Source organism: Anser anser (genome assembly GCF_964211835.1).
Source record: "Anser anser genome assembly, chromosome: 9".
Taxonomy (NCBI): Eukaryota; Metazoa; Chordata; class Aves; order Anseriformes; family Anatidae; genus Anser; species Anser anser.
Window position 1 is genome coordinate 24931650 of NC_139729.1, and position 13850 is coordinate 24945499.

Below are 13850 nucleotides of genomic sequence, written 5' to 3' on the forward strand. Positions count from 1 at the left end.
CTTCATTCTGAAAGGAATAAGAAGGAGCTAAAATAAATGTCAGTTAAGGTGTGAGATAGTAATCATCACATTTGGCATGGCATTGATGATCACTTACCCGTGGAGAAGGCGCTGGCTGTTCCCCCTGAGAATATCGCTGTGCCAGGCACTGCCTGGCTCCATCTTCCTGCAGCGCTGCTAACCAGCGCCTTCTGAAACGGGTACTGCAGGCAGTTTCTGCTTGTGAGCTGTGGGAGCTCTTCCAATTCATGTAGTGGTTCAGTGGCTTTGCTAACTTTGTCATTTTTCACTCCACGGTTTTGGTTTTCCCTTGGTCTGTTCTGGGCAGACTTTCCGTTCAAAGGAGACTAGTACGAAGTGCACTTCAGGAACAGAACCACTCCTGAGTTGCAACCTTAGTGCTAAAAAATAGCACTCAAAAGATGGTCCTGGGTCATCAAGCTTGGCTTCTTACCGAAGTTAAGAATTACCTACCGTATAATGTTGGTCATAAATCTATCGAGTTCTATTTTAAACCACCTTCCTTGTCCTCATTTCTCTTGTTAGGTATCATTTAAAAATGGTATTGGGGGGGGGGGAAGAAGCCTTCAAATATGGAAGCTTAATATCTATCATAAATTTAATTTATGATGAAGAATTCACTAACCTTGTTCACAACCAATTGTTCTTTTCCCCCTTCTTCACTTAGCCGTTTAATGTGTTATGAGGGTCTGATTGAATCCCATCTTGGGCCTCACTTTAAAAATACACCATCCCAAGTTTTTGGCCTTCTCTAAAAAGAGTGGAGGCGTAGGCACTGCTAAGTTTGCCCCTTCCAGGCTGATATTAAACAACTTGTCCTCATGAGGTGGAGAAGGAGGGCTTGGCTTATTTTGAGATGTCCCTTCTTAGCGTCTGTCTCTCCTGCCCTGCCACTTGTTTGTGATCCTGTAGGCATGGTGCCTGATTTCTGAGACAATGCAAAAGAGTTCTCACTAGGTACAACACAGTTGGGTGGCATAAGCCTCTTCTGCATAACTTCTCATTTTGTGCCTTTTTCTCCTTCGCCTTCACCCAGATACGGCTGCTACAAACAGCTCAGGAGGCAGAGCACGTGTGCTGCTGGGGCTGCAGGCAGCGCACAGACACATCAAGGACTCAGGCGGTGCTGGGAGAAAAGCTCTTCATTTACGCTGGGGCCGACTCCTAGATGCTCACGTGTGATTTTCTTCTCTAATTTTGCACACATTGTTTGTCTCTACTATTTTTTTCAAAACCTGCCAGCACATGGTTCTTCTTTACACCCACTGCAAGGATGAGGAATGCAGCTTGCTGACATTTGAGGTGCAAGGATTGTTTGTGCCTACATTGCCCTCATCGTAAAAAGCTCAGACCGTGATAACGATACCTGGACACTATCAGAGTATATGATTATAGGACAAAGGGTTTAATCTCTTCCCTTCTGCCACCTTGCAGTGCTTTTATCACAGATCAAGTTGTGTTAAGATCAGTAAGACTTGACCTGCAAGCACGAGCAGTGAGAATCTGCAATGTTAGGAGTCTGCCGTTTGTGCAAATGTGCATTGTCTAAAGATCACTTTGGTTGGAAAGTACCAGTTTAAAATCTGTCTTTGTTTAGACTTTGCTACTGGTGTTCTTCTAGAATTTTTCTCACGATTAAAGATTCATGGGTGCTTCCTTTTTCAACCAGTAACTGAAGGTTTCCGTGGAGGAAACCGCTTATTTAGGGATTGTCGGGGATTGTGACGCCTGTGAGCACCAAGAGCAAGGGATGCACAACGACTGCTGCTGCAAACATTAAACTTTTCTACCCTAGAGACACGAGTGTTCCTGCTTACTGAGTGTCTTCAAGAATGAACTGGAATTAGAGCACTAAGCAACGCATTATTGGTAACAAGGTGAGCAAAATAGGTTTTCAGTTGCTGATTTCTAATGTGTGCTCAGATGCGCTGTACCAAATGTTTGTGAATTTGCTTTCTGTACCAGTCAAAGACATCATTGTACCAGATGGATGTAATGACTGGAGAGAATATTTTGTAGTATTTCACTAAACTAAGAAGTTTAAAACACTATATCTAAATTAGACATTTGTCTTTGACATTTTATTATTTCATAATTGTAACTACCAGGCTTTTCAGAGTGGATAATTGCTTTTTTCCTGAAGCTGTATTAGTCTTCAAGGACAAGTGATGGGTGAAATAGAAGCCTGAGTGCCTGAAGTTTTAAAATAAAGAGAATCAAGTATGAGCTACAAGTATAATTCACTTAAACTCCCTTTCAGCTGCTGGGTATCTAATCTCAGACAGAGCCACAGTGAAAAATGCTGTGGATGAATTTGAAAGCAGACTGAGTATAACCTTTAAGAAAATGCAGGACCGTTTCATGGTAAGTGAATTTTCTAATTAAAATGTTAATTGGAAGGATTTTGCATCGCTTATCGAGAAAGTGTGGTAACCATTTTTCATTGCTGTTTGCATAGCCATGTGGTATTAATAATTTTGTGTGCTTTTCTGCATCTGCTTAATGAGAGTGACAAACAGAATTTTCTGAAGTGGTTCGTAATGGAACATCAGAAATTCCTGTCAAGGATGTCATGCAATAAAGATATTTATTATTATTCTGCAAAGGTAATGATGGGCCACAAATGGAAAGGCAGATGCTTGAGGAAATTTCCAAACTTGTTCTGTGGTTCTAGCGTAACGGTTCTGTTTTCTCTGGAGATGCAGAGTCACTCAAGTCACCCAAGTGCTATCAGGAGGCAAAGAAAAAAAGGTGTAAAAGTGCAGTAGAGAGTACAAGCTGAAGTTTCCACTCTGAGCTGCTGAGCAGGCGTTTGTTTACAGAAAGCTTTGTCAAAATCAAGTTTAAGAAAAGTCCCAAAGGAAAAGTTCTTCTGGAGTTTCACAAAGAGCTTTGGTTGCTGCAAGTAGGGGAAAAAAATCCTATTTGACATGAACTATCAATATCTAAGGGGCAAAGGAAAATTAAACTGGGGCTGAGTTTTACTTGCATTTTTCACATTGCAAAACTTTAAATATGAAAAATTAAAACACTAAGCAGTGAAGCCTTGTGCAAGAAGATATTTTCTATCACAGAAACATCTCAAACGAGAACTGAGCTGCTCTTTCCAAAGAGAAAACGTCGGCATTATTGAGGCATAAAAGCTAAGTGTTTTTTTTTTTCCTTCTAGCAGAAGGAAAGCAAAATATTGCTTGTATATTGTGAAATAAAAGCAATAACAACTGCTGATGATGCCAAAGTAAGTGAAGTTCAGCCTGTTGACCTCTTACTAGCTGGAGCTGTTTCTCATGAACATGCAATAATGCTGCTGTAATTCTCTGCCAATATATGGAAACAAGTTGCGTTAGCGGAGTAATGCATATGGCAATTACAGCTGAGGTGCAAAAAACCCTGTTGTAATCATGTCTTTGCTAGACACAAATTAAACTGCGAGGCTGGCGTGCTGGAATAATTAGAGATCAAAACTGCTATTTGGCCAATTCTCATTTACTGAGGTGTCAAGTGTGATGGGTAACCTTGTGCCAGCGCTGCATCTGCAAGGACGCCGGGGGCTGCGGGACACGCTCCCTCTTCTGCTGTCTGCGCTGGGGGAGGAAACCAGCGGCCCCCTCATGCTGAGGTTGCTTTTGTTCACCCAACTCCCGAAATGCTCGGCGAGCAGCCACTGCTTCTTCCTCTGCTTTATACACATACGTATATATGTGCACGTATATATATAATCTCAATTCTGGAATCTTAAGAGTAGGGTGCAAACCTTTCAGACTCTCCAGAGAGCATGTATTTACCGATTGCAGCACAAAAATCGTTCTTTACTTCTGCAGGCCGCAAATCAGCCTCGTAGCTGTTGGGTTTAGAGCAAACACCTGTGGGCTCTGGGTATTCAGCTGAGGGCAGGTGTGATGGGGAGGGTTCTGTGGCCGTTCTGCGTGAGGCCTTGCCCTCAGGTATGCTCAGTGTCATACCTTTCAGCACACACTTTTTACTTGTTTCCAGCCTCTTCTGTGGCCTTTGAGGCTGGTTGAAACGGATGGGGTTCATTTGTTCAAGGTACACCTACACATAATGCCATTTATTTTCATAACAGCAGTCTTCGGGCTTCCTTTTGTGTGCTCAGCCTGCAAGCTCCAATTTCTGTTCTTCTCCAGGCTATTCGTCACTGTCCTTCAAGCCTAACTTTAGGAACAACTGGAGAAGTTCATCATCAAAAATTCCTAAAATAAATGGATTTCGCTAGGGGAATGGCCCAGCTGCAAACCAGTCATTTCTGCTCATCTCTAGTCTGTCACTCTGAATCAAGTGCCTGCAATTAAACTGCCGGAGCTGGCAGCTTTGTGGGGTTTCCGATTTCATAAAGTCTGAATTTTAAACCTCTTCCCTCAGCCACTTGTGCACCTTGCATGCAAAACTTTTTGTCACTTCTACAGAAAATTATACAGAGAACATGTAGTAGAACTGAATGAAAAGCTTGGTCATTGCGTTTGTTTTCTTGGCCTCCGAAAAGTAACCAGTGTGTTGGATGCCTTGGGGAGGAGAGGGAACGAGGATCTGTTCTTGGCCCTGCCAGCAAATCTGCGGCCACTCAAGATAAATTTCCTTCCCGTTCTGGGCTCTTGCACGCACCCGCCTCATTCCTTCGCCTGTTTCTGCTGTAGGGTTGACATCAGGTCTTTTCTTAGAGGCGGTGGACCGGTTGTTTTGTCTCTACTTTTGCTGCAGTTTTGACATCTCAGGAAAGACCGTCAGAGAACGAGGACGGGCTTCTTTCAAATGGTGGTCGCGCTTCCAGCGATCCTACCCTTTGTGTGACCTCGCCCAGGGTGCTTCATTTCTCTGTGCCTCAGTTCCCTGGTCATTTTTTAAGGAGTACGCACAATTGGGCCCTGATCTCTGCTACATTACTGTAATAATAATAAAATTTCCCAAGCATAAAGGAAAGCTTTGCAAGCCAATGAGTCTGTCACAATTTTAGAGTGCCATATAGTCTTTGGAATGAGAAACATTTTAATTTGAACAAGGGCAAATCACATAGAGTATGGGAGAATTCAAAACCTAGATGGTATCTTTTAAATATCTTAGATTTGAGGTAAAATAGAGAAGTTAGTGTCCTTCAGCTAAAGGGCTCGGATAATTTTCTGCGTGCCAGAGAATATCAGAGAAGCAAATACTGGGGGAGAATGGTCAGAGCTTGCAGAATATGGTTGTGTGAAAGGTGAAAATCTTTCCTCTCTCATTAAAGTCTGCTGCCTGGTTTCCTCCTGGGAATGCTGAAGATACTTCAGCAACTTAGATTGCTCCTTCTCCAGCTGAGTGTTCACCAGGACCTGCAGAGGTGCCAGGAGGAACTGATCCATGGTTCTCTGGGCTGCTGTGCACCATTTTTTGGGCATCTTGCAGCCACCTCACTGCTGCCCGTGCACCCTCCTGGCTTCAAGAGGCAGCACTGGTACACACCAGCCTCCGAGACAGCATCGGGGGGCTGCTTTGTAGGGTGCCAGCAGCCTTTGGGCAGCGAGAGAGGAATGAGAATGGGAGAGATGGTCTTACCCACCTTCCCCGTATGCTTAAATAGGTTTCATTTATGTGGCAGAGAGAATTTCCGAGCTTCGCCTTTTTTCCCAAAGATTGTTTGAAAAATGTCTTGAACTAAAATGTCACCTCTTATTTCCCTATTTCTTTTGTATCTTTTCTATTTTAGGAATATAGTAGGAGCTCTTAATCTTTATGAAAAATTACTCCTAGGTGGTCTCTATTTCAACCTTATTCTAGAAATATAGCATAATTTACGGTATTGAAATACCAAAAGTTGTCAGCTCGGAATGGGGTCCTGTTATGCTTCATTTTGTGCAGAGACGCAAGACGAATTAAGGGTGAAAGAGCTTGGTGTTTAAAACAGTGTGACTCACAGAATCGGGAAGAAAGGAGTTTTGCCAAAGATCACTGGTACAATGTACGCAGAAGCCAGGTTTCTTTTGCCCCAGCTTTTTGTTCTATTGAATTATGTCACTTCTTTACAGACCAACCTGCCTCTCTAAGGGGAAAAAGTCCTACAGCTTGGTTTCAGCAACAAAAGGCTGTTAGGACAGAAAGTCACAGAAAATCATGCAAAAGTAATATCGTCTGCAGTATAACATAAAATTTAAAAAAAATAATAAAAATCCCTTGATGTAAGGTGGCGGTAGTTGAGAACAGGCTCACCTTTGACTTCAAGTTGTAGTCTGGTCATCCACTCTACCTCCTCTTAATCCTTGCTTAGCATTACATGCTGATTACAAGGTGAAAATAGCAGAGAGTAGGGCAAATTGGCTGTGTTAGAACAATGTTTCTGATCATCTGCTTCGGAGCCTATTCACCGGAGCTGGCACGGATCTTGCTGTATGTATTCATTTTAAAAAAATTACATTTTGAAATTGAGTCAAGTTAACTAAAGTACGGGATGAAAAAAGTGGAAAGTGAGAGGAAGCTGGCAGAGTCAAAAGGGACAGAAGGAAATGTTTTTATATTAAGAGTCCTTGTAGGTTACACTGATAGCCCCAATTCTGAGGACATTTTGGCACGTACAGTCGTTTTGGCTAAATATGTGCTTAGAATATGCCAAGTTGCTTATCTATGTTTTTGCTTAAAAAGACTTGTATACTGTGTCTATTGAAAATAAAAAAAAAAAAAAAAAGAAAAAGAAACTGGCGAACATCTTGGGAAATCATTGCCCTAATACATTCTTCATGTAGCATGCACGTGGTAACTACCAAACGCTCTTTTTCTCTATACTGCAGTGTGTCATTTCTAAGCAGCCCGACCATCTGTAGACTAGAAGGTGACATTTTGAGGGTCCCATGCTGAAAGAGAAGCAGATTTTGTTCATATCCTAATAGATCTAGGTCAACTTGCTTGAGTGCAAAACACCTTAGGGGGATATCTTGCTTGAGGAGTGGCTGTGGTCGCCAGTGTGAGGAAGACCTGAGAAAGGGTCCCATGATTATTGTCTTGAAAGAGTGGGTGAAGCATCTCCGATATTTTTTCTCAAGAAGTATGTTATAATTGTAAGGGACAGTGGTTAGATGCAAGATGGAAAGGTACATGTGTGGTTCTGGCGACCTCTGCTCAAAGAGATTGCCTTCAGTGGAAGTGGAACCAGAAAAGTGTATTTAGGAAGATCAAGGGAGTTGATTAATCTTTTTGTGAAGAGAGATTAAGGGTTGGGCTTGTTCAAAATGTTAGCAAGGTCGGAAGAGAGATTATAAATTCCTACTTAAATATTTGAAATAGACATAAAAAACATGTCTAAGCTAAAAACTGGTATGATTGTATGATCAAATTACGGCCACGTGGTGACAGCAGTTTTATTAGCTACTAAAAGTGGGGTTTCCCCCTTACTTGAGGAAGAGTTTGTGTTCCTCCAAACATCTTATGAGGAAAAAGAATTAAGGTGGAATTTAGCGAGTTCTTGGAAGACATTGTGTAACTGAGCACGAGAGCTTCTGGGGACAGGAAATTAGATGAAGCCTATAAATATCTGAGGCTTATCTACACGTAAGGCAAGAGGGTTAAAGGTTGTTGGGTGAGTGCTTTCCACGCGGTATTTGCACTGCACTCATCACAGGCTTTTGCTGGTCACTGCCTGGGGCTGGGAATTCACTTTTCTCCTCCTCAAATGCTGTCATTTCTTTTTATTTATTTTCGGTGTCTGTGTGCGTGACGGGGGATATCTGGACTTTTCTCACTTTCTAACTAATTTGCCTGCAGTCAGCCAGGTAGCGCCGGTGCTCCTATTGGCATAAATGTTTAAGCACCTGGACACTGTAAACTCACTTTGTATGTGTATATGATGTACTTTGGGGATATAAGATGATGTCAGTTCCGTTTAATCTTCTGTAAAGGTCTTATAAATTTCTAGGAAGGCTGCTGTGACCTAGAGTGTGTGGTGATCTACGGAACAGATGTACTGAAGCTCCGTTCTCTTGTACAGTTCAGTGAGCTTCAGAGTACAATTTTTTTTTTGGAATAAAAAGTGCCACTTTGGACTGTTTGAAACTACCTGTAAATGTGAATCAAATTTTGTAGTTCAGCAAAATAAAAGGGGGGGGGGGGGGGGGTGAGGAAGGAGGAACATTGCTATTAAAAATCGTAGAGCCATAGAATGGTTTGAGTTGGAAAGGGACCTGAAAGAGAAATAAAATAAAAATCAACATTACTTATCTCTATGCTTGCAAAATAAAGTTTTACCCCTTTTAGAAAGTGACATTTAGAAATTTAATTTTTAAGTTTTGTTTTTGTTTTTGTTTAAATCTGTATTAAAACATTTCTAACAGGAGAAAACCCATGATTCAGTTTGGAGGATTTTTTTATACATCTTAATGAAAAAAATGATTTTGTTTCCATTCGATTGCGGGTTCAAGTCACCAAGCCACAACATCAGTTATTCTGTCTCTGCTCTTACTGTCCTGCAAAGTGTTTAGTGTAGATTGCTGAGCACCTTAGAAAATCAGGCTCTTTACTTTTCATGAAGCAGAGGTCCTTATTCTTATGAGTGAAATGCTATTCCTCAAATATATCATTTGCAGTCTAGACTATCAATGTAAAATACGGACTTCTAGAAATAGCAATAACAAAATATTAATAGAATTGACCTGAGTTTTAGTTGTGATTTTTCTACATAAATATTATGAAGCTGAATTTCACTTCTTTCCTCTCATATTTTTATTTGATATAAATAGGAAAGAGAACTTGCTAGTCTAGACAGGGATCTGTCGTAAAGGCATGGGGTTGTATTCCTAACTTCATTCTCCACTGCTCTCCCCCAGGCCCCCCAGCCTGGAGTAAGTACATACTTTTTGTTGATAAAGGACAATTGAAGAAATTGAGGTAAAATGTGTGCTTTGGATAATTGCCTAGGAGATTACTGATAAGATACAGCAGCTTCCAGCCAAGTTCACCAGATCAGGCTGAGCCCAGCAACCACCAATCACTGCCACCTGACAGCTATTCAATAGATCATCTGAAATAAGCTTGTGGTCTCAGGTGTCCAAAGCTCAAAAAAACTCATTAGAATTGGAATTAATTTGCACCTTTCATAGTTTCAGCAGAGTGCCTGGCCCACAAAGAAGGCAATACCACTGCATTCCCCAGGGAACCAAAAAGTGTTGGAATTACTTTTTTTTTTTTCTTTTGAGCTGAGTAGCATGCAAGAATTTCACTCGTGCCCTCACAGTTGTAGATTTTAGCAAGTTGTTGGGTCTGTTTCATCTTTTTACTGTGGAATTAAACTCCTCCTCGAATGTCAGGAAAGTTTCCAGAAGAATCAAGTCTGTCTCAAGTTATAAAAAAACATTTCGACATAAATTCTATAGTAGCTTTTAATTTTTCAGCTTAAAATAAAACAAAAAATCTCTCTGATTACATTAAAAGTCAGACTCCTCATTGCTGTCATAATCTGGCACAATTTGTGGGCATTTTTTGTTTGGTTCTTTATAAGCCTGGGGTTATCTGATAAGTCTTTGTAGGCTGAGGGAAGCTATGATTGCGTTCATATACATCTTAAGCTAATAAAAGAGTAATAAAAAAAAAACAACAACAGTTGGGTGAAAGGACAGTACTAGCATATGAACATTTATTAATTGGTCTTGAATGATTTAGGTAGGCAATTATCATTAGGGGAGCTAGTTTCAGTTCAGCTGTCCAGTGGGAACTCTAAAAAGAAAATATAAACTATCAAGCAGCAAGAAACTATCCAAACTACATTAGTCAGATTATTAAATTTCTGAAAAGATTTAATAATACGTTGCTTGCAGCTTCAGAGGTTTGGACCCACTGGCCTAGGAGGTTTGTTCTATTACTGTACCTATGCATGACCTGAATGAAATGCAAAGGTAGGCAGGAAATATCTCCCTGAATTGTAAGATGATGGAAATTACAGGAGAAAAGATCTCTCATGTCATTTAGTCCATTTCCTTGACAGCACAGAACATGAATTCAGCCTCACTGTTAGGGCTTTTTTCTAACATTCAGGATAAATTACCCTCATCCTAGCTGCAAGCCATTACTCACATTTATAATCATCGTACCACACTAAACAGTTTTTTCTATTTACGTTGGCTGCCTTCAATGACTCTCATACTTTGTCACCCCCCTTATTTGTCACATACCCGGGCTATATACATTTAGGTCTTTCAGTCTCTCCTCCTAAGCAAAAGCCCTTCTGTATCATTAAGGAAAACAGCCGTAGCAGTCATACTAAAATGTAAAGAGCTGCCAGATAGGAATTGTTAATCAGGTAGGATCTCCATGCTACACTCGGTGCAACTACCTTGTGCTGATTTGAAATGTCAAGGTTGACAGAACTTTTTTGCTTTTTTTCCCCTCAAGTTAGATCCTTGGCAGGTACAAGTTCCAATTTCCCTGTTGAAACGATCAGCTTCTTCTGAAGAAAGCTGCAAAATATTTTTATTGAATCATCAACTGATCTTTCCACCCACAATGTCACATTATTGAGGTGAGCAGTTACGATTGCCAGAGTACATGCAAATTCAATCAAACCCCCTAAAAAAACCAATCCCAAGATAATGTGTGATCCGTGGCGTGGATATCCTAATGCTTTGCCCTACTGGTACTACTGGTAGAGGACAGCTGCTGGAACCATACCAACCGAGCACTAGCAATGTTGAGGAAAAACATTGTCAAAGGTGGTTTATCTCGGTTGTCATTGATTTTAGTTGGAAAAGTGCCCTGAGATTTAGTAGGAAAGGGCCTGTAAACTTGATAGATCTTGATCCAGACCCCTGTTTACTTGGATATATAACTGATGTACAGCCTTATCTATGTCTTATTTTACAGATGTAGAGGTGTAGAGGTTGCGTGCACATCCTAAGCCACTGAATGAGGGAGAATTTTATTCCTTTTTTCTGCTTTTTTATAGTAGAGTGACCTTGGGGGCCAGATCCCCAGGCAGTGAAACCCGCAAGTCACTGGAGCTCTGCTGGTGTATACCTGCAAGGAGTCTGCTCCTAGAGAAGGTTTTGCCGAGTATCCGGACACTTCTGAAAAACGATTTCGAAGAATGAAGTAAGACATTGCTGAACAGCTGAAAATCAAATGCTCTGCTTTTAAAAGTGGATTTGACGTTGTGGTTTTCATAGCAATATTTGAGTTTTCCCTCCATGATTGATGTTTGAGCACTGCCATAAAGAAATTAATTCCGTCTCAGCCTGCTCCTTTTCCCCAGTTTTCTTCTCTATGAAGTTTTTAATTTGTTGCGTACTTTGATGTTATGGAAATTACTTCAACATCACCTTTTAGTCAGACATCCTCTGAGGAGCATGACTTAGAATACAATTTAGTCAGAAACGAGTTTATGTCTTTGTAACAAACTGCAAATTACCAAGCTCGTGAAACACAACTTCTCATAAATGCCACTTACAACCTTGCAAATTCGAGTCCTCAAGCAACAGTCTGAGGCTTTTAAACTTTCTCATTTGTCTTTCTGTACGGACTGCAGAGCAAAAATTAAAAATTCATTTGGATATTCACTCAAAAAAATAAGATGGTGATTTCTCAGCTAGTTATGCATTTTGATCCCATTATAATTACACTGTAGAGTAACCATGTATTTGTGGGAGAATAATTAGTGTATATTGTAAACATTAGATACTGGTTTTGCTTTGCTGAGTGAAGAATAACTAGCCTAGCAGCGTGAACAAAATTGAGATAATTTAAGAGAAATCACTGCAGAACCCTGTCTGGAAAGAAATGGTAGTGGTTTTGATGTCAAAGTCAATGTCAAGTCAGTTGCCACCGTCCATTCTTTCTGTATGGATCATAACTGTACCAGTATGCTTCCTGCCCAGCAGTGCGATGTGTTTCACCACGGTTGGTTCCTTTCTTGGTCCATTCTAGAGCAATGGATATCCTACAACCATCAGTCTGTAAGAGTTGATGCCACTGAATGCCTCACAGGAGTAAATGTATGTTTTCCAACATGTGCTCAAGTCCATGTCCTTGTTCTCTACAGTCATATCAAATATATGAACCCTGGAGGGTCTCCAGAAACGCACTAAAACATGTGAGCAGTCTTGACTTAAAGCATGAGAGCTTGGGAGCTTGCAGGATCCAGCTCTCTGGGATTTATTCAAGACAAATACATTTCTTTGCAATGTGGGGAACATTTTTAATGGTCTTGGAATCAGCCTGTAGCTGAAGTTTAACAGGTCTTTCTTAATTATGTGCCTACTTCTTTGTGGATCGATTCTTGAATATTTTTTTTTAACATAGTTGTTCTTCATTAAATGCCTTTATTTCAAGTGTAGCCACTGTTATTAATGCGCCAATGTGGGGAGAAATACTCCCTTTTACAACTATGTGTTTCAATATTGCCCAAGGAGCTTATGCTTTTAATTTCCATTCTCAACTCATCTTAATTTTTATGGTAAAAATATTCGAAATTAATTCTCTCTACTAATTTACCATGATTTATTATAATGGGTAGGAGTGTGTATTGTGCCCATATTTCTTTTACCTGTATGCATATTACCCATCAGAGTGAATTACCACATCGGTCACAACAGTGTCTGTGATTTCAAAAGACAAATCAGCTTGCAAAAAGAAAAGATAGTTTGGAAAATCTTTGGTGAAGTTTCAGGTAATTGAAGGTGGAATTAAAAGAAAAAACATTACGCGCTATTACCACTGTAATAAATATAATATAAAATAAAATATTTTAAGAAAAAAATGGATGACAGCTTAATATGTAAATATATATATATATATTGAGAAATGGGAGAGTTCATTAAGTAAGGTAATTCCTCCCCTCTGTTCCTGAGTCCTTCTTGGTTTAATCTATTTTGGTTTAATCTCTTTTGCTTTTTGATGTTGAACAGCTACTGCTGGCATTAATCTTTGGGACCATTATGTCACGACAAAGCCTACTGGTGCTCTCAGACTACTCAGGCAATGCAGGAGATGTTCCCATTTAGGACACTATTAGCATCGACTGGAGCACGCTGACTGGGTGCAAATGTTGCGCTTTGATTTGGTTGCTCAGCTTCTGTGCACATACCTTGTCGGATGATGTTTATTGAGTATTTAAATTACTCCTAACTCTTTTGTGTAGTGTTTGCTTTAATATAAGCTGAAATCTACAAAACACGGAGAAAAGGAGGGCTGGAAGAGAGGTGATTATCTAGCAGCTGTGGCTGCTTCTTGCAGTCACGCTACGGAGATTTTCAGGTGAAGCCTCATGAGAACAATCAGAGAACACCTGCGTGGCAGCACAGAGGGAACAACTGCCTCAGTGGCTGACTTGTAGAGCTGCAAATTGCAGGCCCTTAGGATTACTGAGACACAAAGGTGGCTAAAACATGAAGACACCTACTGCATCATGCAACAGAAAAGGTTGAGGGTTCTTAAAACCATCTCCCCAGGAGGCATTTCAATATATTTTCAAACTTAATGCTTCAGATAGTTTTTATATCCAGGCCTTTTCCAATGCAAAGGCAAGAAAACACACTTCCAATAGTGTGTAACATTTTAAAGTAGTACTAATATTAAAGACTTTTTGCTTTTCAGCAGAGTAGGGCTAATAGATTTTACTTGTCTGAACTGTAGCAAGTACGTGATGTTCTTAGCGCTAACACACGCCTGTTTGATGAATCTAGGTCTGTGTCTCAATCTTCTTCACTCCGAAGGATGTTATTTGAGCTTCTGTCAGAAGGAAACCACATCTAAAGTCTTCCTCTGTGCATTACAGTTTTCCTTCCTTTTTTTTCCCAACAAAGTTCAGCTTCTGAGAAGGCGTAGGTGTTGACAGCCTGGGAGAAATTACTGGCGTCAGTGATGCTTTG